Source organism: Amblyraja radiata, chromosome 7, assembly GCF_010909765.2.
Source record: "Amblyraja radiata isolate CabotCenter1 chromosome 7, sAmbRad1.1.pri, whole genome shotgun sequence".
NCBI lineage: Eukaryota > Metazoa > Chordata > Chondrichthyes > Rajiformes > Rajidae > Amblyraja > Amblyraja radiata.
In genome coordinates, this window is record NC_045962.1 from 43,857,888 (window position 1) to 43,871,898 (window position 14,011).

Here is a 14,011-nt window from a genome sequence, read left to right on the forward strand (position 1 = left end):
TTTGGGGACTGTATTCAAGCATGGGTTGGTAAGTTGTATCTAGGCCAGAATGGTTCCCAGCAATGACCAGTGCTAACAAGTGGCAGTGTGATCACTAGCCCTTCACATTCAATGCCTTCACTGTGCCTAAGTATCCCAGCATTTTACTTCGGAGTCACGTGAGTGACTACGTGAAGAACCCCGCTAGGACGCATGCGTGTCATATCGCTTTCACGCTTGCGAAACGACAGGTGGGGTGGAGCGTTCCCCCACAGCGGTAAGTTTGAAACCGCGACCTGCAGGTAAGAAATTTACACTGCGGTAGTTTTGTTCCCCGCGCTGTTTTTCAAAGGGGGGAAGCTGGACAATAGTGTCCACAAGTGCTGCGAGTAAAGCTGGCTGGGGAGGACCGCGAAGTTGCGGGAGCCAGCAGCAGCTGAAGGCACTAGCCCCGTAAGTGGGATCAGCTGTGCCGACTTTTGGTCCCGCGCCGGCCAGAATACCACGGCCGGGCGGGAGACTATCAGAATGGGGCCGTCGACTCGGAGGAGTCCGACTTTAAGCAGCAGTGGGCGGCCAGCGACCGTGAGGTCTGGAGCCGGATGGAGCGGTGTGCGGAGCATTTGCTCCAACATGACAGGCTCTGGGAGATGGAGTCGAGTCACTGTGGGCTCTATGTAAAACCCACAGCAGCACCTCTTGTAGGGCTGCACAGTGCTTCTTCCTCGTCAGAGGGGAGTACTGGGGGTCAGTTCTGGGCTGATCCTGAAGAGGGGTTTGCAGAACAGAAATCAAGTGTGCAGGGGGTGCAGGAACGTGAAAATCTACTGGACATGGTGTCCAACTTCATACAGCCAGACCAGACTGGCCAAAGCCTGGAGGACACCTGACAGCGGGTAACTGTATATCCCTGAATGTTCCTGTAGTAAATAATTGTATATGGAAACATATTGGAGTAGGAGTTAGACGCATGGATATCAAACTCCAAAAGGTATCAAAACTCCTAACAGCGGGGATAACAGCATTTACCCGCACAGTGGATGAGAAGGACATGTCGCAGGACCAACAGGATGCACTGGCACTGCTTTGCAACACACGGCCATAGACAGCACCCTTACGCACCCACCAGTAGAACAAGACCGACTGGTGAAAGCTCGAAGGTCCGGTACACCAAACATGAGTCTTTTAGGCCATGGCCCAGGCCGGCCTTCTTGGAAGATACGCGAACCTCCAACATCAACCAAACCACAAACCCAGACACCGACGCCTCATATCAACGAAGGATTTACAAAAAGAAGTAAACCTGCCACTGGTAACTATGGAGGTAGGTGGGTCTGGTTCCCTACAAATTGCAGGGAGCATGGAGGTTGGGGGGAGATTACACTCCTTTCTGGATGCATGGAGTATGTTAACTACCGATACTTATATTTTAAGCAGTATCCAGGGATATACAATAGAATTTATACACAAGTACAGCCCTCCAGTTCAACATATACCGAACCGAATGTTCGTACTTTCCGGTAAAGAAAGCGCATGCTGAACTGGAGCGGCGTTACGCAAAAGGGGCAATTGGAAAATCCCAACACGAACCGCTAGAATTCGTGTCCAATATCTTTACCAAAAACAAAAAAGATGGTGGTTGTCGCATCATCATAGATCTGACTAAATTGAATACATTTGTACAATATATTCATTTTAAAATGGAAACCTTTGTTACTGCTAAACAATTGATTTCCAAAGGTTACTTCATGGCTAGCATCGATTAAAAAATGCTTACTGTTCAGTGCCTATACGAGGTGACCACAGATGTTACTTAAAATTCAACTGGATGGGACAGCTCTGGCAGTATAGAGCGCTGCCAAATGGGTTGACATCAGCCCCAGGCTGTTCACCAAAATTTTGAAACCAGCCCTAGCGTTTCTACGGAAACGAAAACACATACTTATTGTGGGTAAACTTTGGAATTGGCCAAACAAACTGCAACAGCCACAAAACAGTTATTTTAATAAACTGGGGTTTATTATCCATCCAGTTAAGTCTAAATTAACGCCTTCCACTACTATGGACTATTTGGGGTTCACCATTGACTCAGTTCACATGTCGGTGACTTTGCCAAAGGGAAAGGCTATAGACTTAATAGAGGCTTGCAATAACCTCATTGACATCAGTAACCGTCCATCAGATTGGTCGCAAAAGTAATTGGCATGGTGGCTGCTTTTCCAGCCACACAATTTGGACCTTTACATTACCAAAAAAAATTTACAGAGAGCAAAAATACAAGCACTCAAAATCAATGCTGGTCATTTTGACAGACCAATGAAGCTACCAATCAAAGCTATAATGGAACTAAAATGGTGGATAGATAACATTTGGCTTTGTTTCAATCCAATCATTATCAGCAACCCTTCTATGGTGCTACAAACTGATGCCTGTGCACTTGGTTGGGGTGCCACCAATTCCATCTCCAGCTGTGGAGGCAGATGGACTGCTCAGGAGGCATCATTATTACTAACACTGGGCATAAACTAACTGGAAATGTTGGGTGCATTCTATGGCCTAAAGTCATATTGTACTGGGTCATATCACCAGCATGTTAGACTACAGATTGACAATACCACCGTGGTAGCATATATCAACCACATGGGTGGAAACAAATCGACATCATGTGACAATCTGGCTAATACAATTTGGCAGTGGTGTATCCAGAAAGATATTTGGATATCAGCTACTTACCTACCAGGTAAACTAAATTTAGTGGCAGACACTAGGTCACGTAAAATTAATGAAAACACTGAATGGATGTTGAATAAAATAGTATTTGCTGATATTACAGCACGGTATGGAACACCAGATATCGATCTATTCGCATCCAGGCTTAATCACCAGTTATCAAACTATGTTTCGTGGGAACCAGACCCTGGGGCAGCGGCGACAGATGCATTTCGCTGCATTGGGGGCGGGGGGGGGGGGGGGAATTGTTTATTCATGCATTCCCTCCTTTCTGCCTCATCAGTCGGGTATTAAGGAAAATACAGCAAGACTCTGCGTCTGGTATTTTGGTAGTACCTGATTGGCCTACTCAACCATGGTTCCCAGTGATACTGAACATGGTATTAGAACCATGTATCACCATCCCGAATAGACCAGACTTATTGGTTCATCCCGTAACAAGGGATAGCCACACATGCTATAACTATTTGAATTTATTAATTTGTAGAGTTTAAAAATACCACTACTACAGCTGGGACTGACGGACCGAATAGTGAACATGATTTCGGCGGGCCACAGACAGTCCACCAAGAAACAGTATCTGGTCTATATCAGGAAGTGGGAGATGTATTGTCACAAAAACAGCATCACCTACAGAGATATGAACATCCCGTCTGTTCTGGAATACCTGGCAGGCCTCCATTAAGATGAGGGGCTCAGTTATAGTGCCATCAACTGCGCCAGAAGTGCCCTATCAACTTATCAATGACAATGAACAGAGCGTCACTCTGTTGGGACTCACCCACTGGTAACAAAACTTATGAGGGGAATTTTTAATACCAATCCCCCAAGAACCAGGTACTCCCAAATATGGGATGTGAGTATTGTCCTGAAGATGCTCAGGAATTGGTCTCCAGCAACAGCTCTGTCCCTACATAGACTGACATTAATACAGTCATGCTAATGGCATTGGTCACGGCACAAAGGGTACAGTCATTACATAAATTAAGACTGGACAACATGACTTCTTCATCTGGAAATATTACGTTTCATAATTATGAATCGGTCAAGCAGAACAGACAGGGATCAGCAGGCCTCAATATAGAATTTAGGTCTTACCCAACAGATGATCGTCTCTGTATAGTAAGACATTTGTTGTTATACATGGAGAACACAAAAATCATCAGAGCCTATGAGAAGGCACTTTTAGTCAGCCATAAGCAACCACACAAAACGTAACGGTCCAGACCATCTCAAGATGGCTGAACCAGGTGCTAATACAGGCTGGGGTGGATACTAATATTTTTAAATCTCATTCCACCAGGGCTGCAGCTACATCGGCAGCTATGCAGTTGGATGTACCAATGGACCAAATCCTCAAGACAGCAGGATGGTCAGGGGAAAAAACATTCCAACTATTTTTGTTTTTTCATAAACCAGTCATTAAACCTGGAACGTTTGCAGAAACAATTTTAAGTTCTGTAATTTAATTTACCCCATAAATAGGGGCTATAATTTTGTGTTAATCAATTTCATGAATTTCAATGTCAGATTCATGTCTAAATTATGTTGACACAATTCCTCCTACAGTCACTAAGGCAGATGTGATGCATGGACTCGTTTCCACGGCATGAAATCACAGAGCTTTGAAATCTTCACGTAGTCACTCACGTGACTCCGAAGTAAAATAGTAAGATTAAACGAGAACTTACCAGTTCGAAGTTTGATCATTGTTTTATGAGGAGTACGTTGAGGGAATACGTGCCCTCCGCTCCCACCCATGATCATATACACAACTGGTATTTCTTCTCTAATCTTACTATGTTTAGTCATTACAGTTATCTGTGATTTCACACCGCTGCTTTGAAGAATGACACGCATGCGTCCTAGCGGGGTTCTTCATGTGTTCTCTCAACGTACACCTCATTAAATAATGATCAAACTTCGAACTGGTAAGTTCTCGTTTAATCTTGCTATTTATGCTGACTAGAGCCAGGATGTTTAGGCACAAAAAATCTCTGAAATATGCAGGCAAAAAGGCAAAAATTACAAAAAAGGCACGAAAAAGGCATTTAGTGACAAAAAAGGCATAAAAGGGCATGTATTTCCACTACCAAAATAAGGTTTAAAATGATAATTATAAAGGTATACTACATTAATGCCTGGTTGCACATAACTACTAGCATTTTTTTCAAATTATCTGCTGTTAAACTATGCCGTCTGTCAGACAGAATATGCTTCAATTGTGAAAAACTTCTTTCTACCCCAGCTGAGGTCACTGGTGCATTCCTGAAACAAGCTACAAACACTACATTTATGTTGATATCTTGTGCATTACAACTACATTTGAGAAATGTAGCTATGTTTTGTACTTCTTCAAGATCTTTGCTAGCTAAAAAACCCTCTCACATTTTCCTTGTATGTCTTTACCTACATCGCCAGGAACTTTAAGTACAAAGTACAACTAGTGAAGATGTAAACAACTGAGCAATAGTTGTGCTTTTTGACTTCTCCAATACTTCCAATGTCAAGAAATACTCCTTTGATGGTTGACCTGCCTCCAGTTTACCGATGATCACATTGGCAACATATCTCCCCACAGCATTGGTTGTCTCGTCTATTGAGATCCATATTTTGATGCATGCAACTTCATCTCTAATTTTCTGCACAACAATGTTGAAGTTGCTGTCAACATAATTTTTCTGTAATGATGACTCGCTCGGTATAGGTTCCTTTGTGTATTTCCCTAAAAAACCTCTGAGAAATTTGTTTTCCAATTTCCACAATGGAATTCCAGCATCAATGAATGCTTTGCACAGATCACTAGAAAACTCAGATTTGCGACTGGAGCCAGCAGTAAATGTCGTGAGGAGACAAGCTTGCATATTTCCTACCTTCAGTTTCTCTGCCGCCGACTTGTGTTTAGCTGTCTACATGCTGGGAGACAAAATATTTCTTCTCATGATTCACTGCTTTCTCACATGCTTTGCAAAACTGCACACAGTTGGCTGTAGAGAATATATCACTCCCGTACACTCTCACCAAATCGTTCCATTTTCTACAAGGCGTTGACTTGACTTTAGGCATTTTGAAGCTTGCATGGAGTAGATTCTACAGGAGTGGGGATGCAGACCTCTACAGGCAGGCCAAGTACAAGCTGAGAAGAGGAATCAGAGCTGCCAAAGAAAGGTACTCAGAGAAGTTGAGGAGCAAGTTCTCAGCAAATGATTCGTCTTCAGTGTGGAAAGGCTTGCAAGAAATCACAAGCTACAAGAGGAAAACCCCCTGCTCTTTGGGCAATCGTCAGCTGACCAATGACCTGAACGAGTCCTACTGCAGGTTCAATAAACAGAAACTTAACCCTGGTAGCAGACACATGGTAACACTACCATTGCAGGCTCCCCTCCAAGTTGTACCTCATCCTGATGTAGATCCTTCAACATTGCTGATTCTATATCCCGGATCTCAATTCCCAACAGCACAGCCTTTACTGAAGAGATTTCAGTAAAGGCTGAGATCCTGAAAATTGCTGAGATCCTGAAAATTGAAGAAGGAAGGTTCTGAAGAAAGGCTATCGAGGTGTAATGTTATCTCTGTTTGATGCTTGACCTAATATATTTGCAACATGTTCTCCCTTTAGGTGAAGTAAATTTTCAAATTATTCCTTGATTGGGGTGAATATTAATGGACGACTGGGTGGGATTTATTATCCACTCATTGGCTCTCGAATGGAATAGCTAGCCCAAGTCAAAGTCAACTCATTAGTGAATATGTTGTAGCGGCACTTAGTGCTGGCCTGGGGAATCACAAACCCTCGCTATTGGCTGGAGCGGTCACGTGATCGCGGGAGTGTTTTCGCGGGTTTTTGTATAGCATTCATTCAAGCTCTACCCTGTTAGAAGGAGCTTCGTATTTTTGGCTGTTCGAAACGCGTTTTAACTAAATCACTTTATTGTCGTTCAAAATAAAGAATTTCACTTTACTCAATCGCTCAACTCGCCAAAGTGGTGACCCCGTCAGTCTGACTTTGATCATGCAAGCTGCCGGTTACTTCGACGCCCAGCTTCCCCAGCAAAACGCCGTGGGCCTGAAACGTGGGTCTGAAAACTTGCCCGTTTTCTGGGCGGAGCAGTCGCAAGTGTGGGTCACCCACATTGAGGCCCAATTCCACCTCAGAAATATCGTCGCGTATGCCACCCGATATTTCTACGTGGTTGGCGCGCTTAGCCAAGAGATGGCCACTCGATTGCTGCCCTACCTGCAGAATCCTCCAGCAATCGGCAAGTATGAGAGCCTCAAGCCCCTGCTGCTCCGCACTTTTGGGCTCAGCTGCTGCCATCGCGCCGCCAGCCTGCTCCATATGGACGGCCTCGGCGATCGGAAACCATCCGCGCTCATGAGCGAGATGTTCGCTCTGATGGACGGCCACCGATCCTGCCTGCTGTTCGAGCAGGCCTTCCTGGAACATATGTCCGATGACATCCGCCTGCTCCTCGCTGGGTCGGACTTCGCCTACCTCGCTGCTCACCGAACGGGGGACGAACTATGGCTCGCCGAGCAGCAGGACAGTGGGTCCATCAATCAGGTGTCCGCACCCGTGCACCAGCAGCCTCGCAGAGATGTCCAACCCTCCGATGCCATCGCCGCTCCGCAGCCGCCCGCCGGAGACCGAGGTAAGCGCCAGTGGTGCTACTACCACCAACGCTGGGTACCGAGGCCCGATGATGCCGTACCCCCTGCTCATTTGCAGGAAATGCCTTGGCCAATCGCCAGTAGAGGCTATCGCGATCGACCAGAATCACCGCCTCTATGTTTGGGACCGCCGTTCCGGACTTTGTTTCCTCGTGGACTCCGGGGCCTTCGTGAGCATCCTTCCTCCGACTGGACTGGACACCCGAGCCGGTAAGCGAGGCCCCGTCCTGACCACCATCAACAGTAGCATCATCCGCACGTACGGCACGCGGACTCTTTCCCTCATCTTTGACTCCCGCCCGTATTCCTGGACTTTTACCATCGTGGACGTGGCCCAACTGTTGCTGGGCGCTGATTTCCTCCCGGCCTTTTCGCTACTGGTGGATTGCGTGGCAGGCGCCCCGTTCCACCAGTGTGCCCCTGTTTTTCCAGTTTCTAGCCTGTCCAATCCTTTAAAAATTTTAAATGTTTCTCTACAGAGCGGCCTGGCGAGGGGCTGAGAGACTCTCCCGTGAGGGGCTGTGGCCCGTCGGAGTGGCCCAGCCCGAGGAAGAACGGCACTCCCGTCGGAGTGGCCCAGCCCGAGGGTGGAACGGCACTCCCGTCGGAGTGGCCCAGCCCGAGGGAGAACGGCACTCCCGTCGGAGTGGCCCAGCCCGAGGGAGAACGGCACTCCCGTCGGAGTGGCCCAGCCCGAGGGAGAACGGCACTCCCGTCGGAGTGGCCCAGCCCGAGGGTGGAACGGCACTCCCGTCGGAGTGGCCCAGTCCGAGGGAGAACGGCACTCACGTCGGAGTGGCCCAGCCCGAGGGTGGAACGGCACTCCCGTCGGAGTGGCCCAGCCCGAGGGAGAACGGCACTCACGTGAGGGCGATCCGGCTCGGGGCTGGAACGGTGCTCCGGTGGCTGGGACGGCATTCTGGAGGCGGTGACCTGAGTCCTGGGTTCAGCCGCGGGCCAGCGGCTGCGTATGCTGGACTGGAGTGCGGCAGCTTCGACCACCCCCGGGCCGCGGTGTTTGAACCGGCCCGTTTGTGGGGTTCGGTGAGCCGCGGGACTGTTGTGCCATCGCCCGGTGGGGAATCGCCTCAGCGCAGAGGGAGAAGTTCAAGTTCAAGTGAGTTTATTGTCATGTGTCCCTGTATAGGACAATGAAATTCTTGCTTTGCTTAAGCACACAGAAAATAGTAGGCATTACTAAGAGGAGGGAAGAGACAGCAACCCTAAGATTTTTGCCTCCACCACAGTGAGGAGGTGCTTGGAGGATACACTGTGGTGGTGTTAATTTGTGTTTATTGTTGTTTATTATTGTATGATTGTATGTATGACTGCAGGCACGAAATTTCGTTCAGACCGTAAGGTCTGAATGACAATAAAGGTATTCAATTCAATTCAATTCAATTCAATTCAAGATACCCTCTCATCCTTATAAATTCCAGTGAATACAAGCCCAGTCGACCTATTCCTTCATCATATGTCAGTCCCGCCATCCTGGAAATTAACCTGGTGAACCTACGCTGAACTCCCTCAAGAGCAATAATGTCCTTCCTCAAATTAGGAGACTAAAATTGCACACAATACTCCAGGTGTGGTCTTACCAGGGCCCTGTACAACTGCAAGTAGTTGAACTACTTGTCCATACTGTTTTGGCAGTCAATGGCATTATCACCACCTATTTCATCTCCCTCCTCTTCTACCGGAGATCCTGACATTAATTCAATTTAAATAATAATTAGAAGCTGGGCATCTCTTTAGCATGTGATTCCACTTTTCACTCTAATAACACACTGGTCAGGAGTGGGATAAAGTACTCTCCAATTGTCTCGATGAATGCAAGTGCAATGCTCAAAGGTTTCACCATCATCTAAGACAAAGCAGACCACGACCATTATACCAAGCTAAAAACAAGCATAAAATAAACATTTTAAACCAAACCATAAGATACTGAATTGCAATCAAGCACTAAACGTTCACCCTCATGTGTTCCCATAGTGCTTGTCTTTCATGCACATTTACCAACAGTAATGCTGCCATGCAATGTTGTCTCAATAACTGGTTGACCTCTGGGTGGACCTTGGAAACAGAGTGGCTCTCAGCTTTCACTGCAGTATTTATACTTTGGCTAACTTCTTCTGGTATGGCAATTGAAGGTGATAAGTTTGCCACCAGATAGTATACGATGGTTGCATCAACACGATAAGGATTAATTCCTGATCAACTTCATTGGTGCCCTTGTACTTTTTTTATTTGGACATTCCCTGGAGTTGCAACACCTTAATCTACACTCTGCATCATTTCCCTTTTTGCTACCTGTTGTACTCATGCATGTGCAGGAAGGAAGTGCATATGCTGGTTTACACCGAAGATAGACACGAAAAGCTGGAATAGCTCAATGGATCAGGCAGCATGTCTGGAGACAAGAAATAGGTGACATTTTTAGTCAGGACCCTTCTTATATGTGGTTTGATTGACTTATGTATGGTAAGATCAGACTGTATAGCATGCAAAATACTGTCAGTACACTTGACATTAATAAACCAATACCAATACATGTGCAGTTGGATTTGTCCCCATTTCCACATGGAAAGGACGATAAGTTATGTTCTAACTCCCTGCAGGTCGCAGTTGGAGTTTCTATGCCCCTTGACTTTCCACGGAAGTTCCAGCAGACCTGCCAAAGCACCAAGTGTTCCATCATGCAGACCCTTCTCTCTCTCCAGGTCTCTGTACCTTCTATACTTGCATGTCTAATTTCTTTAGTAAGGGTAATTACACTGAATTTCAAGCTGTGAATGATATAGAGAATTTGAACGAAGGATTTATAGCCCCTTCAAACTGTTGCTTAATTTATTAAATAATGTTCAGCTGGGTTCTCGTAAGAATGTGGAAGAGAATTTTCAGTATTTTATGCTACAAGTACATACTGGTGTCTGAATTACGTAGTAATTTCTGATCTAAAACCACCAAGCACATTATAACTGCACACCAATGGATCCCATTTTATTAGAAAGGATATATCAGGTTGGCACAGTGGAGGAGTTAGTAGGGCTGCTGCTTCACAGCACCAGAGACTCAGGTTTGGTTCATGTCAGGACCCTTCACTATATGCTGCCTGTTTGGAATAAATTCATTCTACAATACCTGGTAAAGTATTTTTCTTACATTTATTTTAAGTCCAATTCCAAGTAGTTTCAGTTTGCAAAACTCTGTTCCTGTTGTCATTTCTGTTGCATTTCCTCTTTCCCTTTCTAAACGAGCGAGCACATGCCTAAATTAACCCATCATCCTCTAATTGGATAGTCTGGCCACAGGGTGATTTCCCCTTCACAAATATGCTAGCAAACGAGCCAGCCAAAGTGACGCATTGTGGATTTCAAAGTCAGCCACCCCTCACTAATCTGCTGTAATTTATAGAGTGAGTAATTGCATTAGTGAAGAAAGGCAATCCAATAGATATAATTTACTTTGATTTGACAAAGTTCCAATTCTAAAGGTTTTACAGAAGATTAAAGATCGTCGAATTGATGGCAATTCTGTTCACATGACTGGAAAATGGCAGGGCAGCAGAGATCGATGCAGAAACCTTGAGCTTGACCTGATGGGAAGATGGGGGCAGGGGGTGAGGTTGTGTTGGTGGGGGAGGGATATCTTGCGGTTCTCCTGGTCAGGATGTTACCTACCCATGATTGCTGCAGCCACATGCAAATACCCCGATCGATATGGATTGTAGTTGGTGACCCTGTAGAGAACCATCAACATGTTCCTGACTATACAGTTTCAGGACGCAGCATTGAACAGCAGAATGAGCTGGAGATTGGACACTGGTGGGACTGATATCCTGCTCGGATGCTGGACTCAAATGGAGTCTGGGACAAAGCATAGCTGAGCCTAGGAACTGGAAGCACTGAGCTCCTGGACCTTGAGGTTTGTTTTACACCGTGCAATGCTCATTCTTTCTAAAAATGGTTGCAAATTAATGCTTGGTTCTGTTTCTGTTTAGGTTTACGTAATATTAATGCTTTTCATCAATGTAAGTCATAGTCACAGAAGGATAACAGCACAGAAACAGACCCTTCAGCTCACCAAATCCATGTCGCCCATCAACCACTCACTTGTACTAATCCAACAGCAATCACATCTTTTTGTATTCTCCCCACATTCCCTTTAATTCCACTCCTTGTTCTAACTCTCACCGATACCAGGGGGGCAACTTACTTGGGGCGGTTTAGTAAACTGAAGCATCTGGTGGAAACCTACGCAGTTACAAGGACAATGCGCAAACTCCACACAGACAGCATCTGAAACCAGGATTGAACCCAGGTCACTGGAGCTGCGAGGCAGCATCTCTGCCAGCTGCCCCGCTGTGTTTATGACTGTGTATTTTTATGTAAACTTATTTTATTTGATTGTGTAATATATTTAGAATAACTTAAAACATGATTTTAATTATTTCAGGATTGAACTTGGCCTGCTGGAACTGAGGCAACAACTCTACTACCTGTGCCAGTGTACCTTCCATCTGCTTCCACTGGTTTGATTGCAGCTTTGTGAATATCCTCATGACTTACTCTTATGATGAGGCTCCTGCATAAGTATAGGTTTTTGTTGAATTGATTCCCTTTCTTTAGGCCTGTGGAATGTTGGTGCATTCCAAGGGCCAAGTATATTCCCATTCGGTGTGCCACAGGAACCGGGAATACTGAGAAAGGAAAAGGGGGCTATTCAACCCTCTCATGTTGTTCTAGCATCCAATGCATCATGCTTGTCTGCCATTCCCACTTCCCTCACATTCTGCTCCTTCCATATCTCCCCACATCATGTGGGTTAAGGCACTGCCTCACAGCACCAGAGCCCTGGGTTCATTCAGTCCTGACCTCCAGGCTCGTGCGTGTTCTCCCTGTAACCACATGGGTATTCTCTGGTTTCCTCCCACTTCCCAAAGATGTGCCTGTTAGCGAGTTAATTGACCACTGTAAATTTCCCTTTAAACATAGGTGAGTGGTGATGAGTGTGTGGGGAGAATGAAAAAATAAACAAGTTTGTGTAAACGGTTGATGCAGGCTCAATGGGCTGAAGGGCCTGCTATCTCTCTATGGCCCTCATTTATTTTGTAATGTTCCTTTACAATACCACACAGAAGCGATAATGCTTCCACATTCATGATGTTCTTAATCATCCTGGTGATAGCATTGGATGGCTTAAACAAGCATTTGATCTGAGCAAATTAGAGAATTGCTCCTTGGGAGGTCGAATGTAAGGGGAAAATATAGTTAACGGCGAGACCCTTAACAACGTTAATGTACAGAAGAATCTTGTGGTCCAAGTCCATAGCTCCCTGAAAATGGGAACGCTTGTAAATAGAGTGGCAAATAAAGCGTTTGGTATGCTTGCCTTCATCTGTCACGGCATTGAATAGAAGAGTCAGTAAATCAAGTTTCAGCTTTATAGTACATTAGTTATGCCGCATTTGTAGTGTTGCGTGCAGTTCTGGTTGCCTCATTGCAGGAAGGATGTGGAGGCTTTGGAGAGGGTGCAGACAAGGTTTACCGGAATGTTTCCTGGATTAGAGGAAATTAGCTATAATGAGAGGTTGGACAAACTTTGATTGTTTCCTCTGGAGTGTCGGGGACTGAGGGAAGACCTGAGAGGAGCATATAGAATTATGAAACGCAGAACCTTTTTTCCCAGGATGGAAATGTCAAAGTCTAGAGGGCATAGCTTTAAGGTCAGAGGGGGAAGTTAAAAGGAGAAATCTGCCAGGCGAATCTTTTGCATAGAGGATGGTGGGTATTTGGAATGCACTACTAGGGTTGGTGCTGGGGGTAGATACGATACGGGCAGGAGTATTTAAGAGGCTTTTGATTACCACATGGATAAACCAGGAATGTAGGGATGTGGACCATTTCATGGAGTCATACAGCACAGAAACAGGCCCTTTGATCCAATACGTTCATATCCACCATGATGCCCCCACCAAGCTAGCCCTATTTGTCCACATTTGGCCAATATCCCCCAAAACCTTTCCTATCCATGTACCTTTCCAAGTGCAAGCAGTGGAGATCATTTTAACTTGTCATCATGATCGGCATGAAGATTGTGGGCCGAGGGACCTGTTCCTGTGCTGGGCTGGTCTATGTTCTATGTTCTGAGCCAGTCCAACTGCCTACGGTAGGTATCAGCATGACATGCATGTGATGTGCATGCAAGCAATTTCAACATGGCACCGGAACACCAATATTGAAACAGACTTTAGTTTAGTTGGTTTAGTCTTCTCTCCACCAGGTTATCTCTGAATCCTGAGATGGAAAATGGTTTGGGATTTTTGAACTTTGAACTGCCTGTTATTTCTCTTGCCAATGTTGCTCAGGATGGGGCACTGTTTTTGCAACCATTTCGCAAAAGACCCACAAAGTGATATATGGTTTGTGCCCCTCAAAACACACTATGAGCTAGTGGTGGCCGGAGAAAAGATGCTTTAATTTCACAAAAGGTCAAGTCAATGCAAGTTTATTGTCATGTACAGCGAGATACAGGTACAGATACAGCATTGTAGGCACACACACACAAACATAGATTATACTTAAATTACAGATGAGTTCTGCAAGACAGTAAAAATTAAAGAAAAGACATT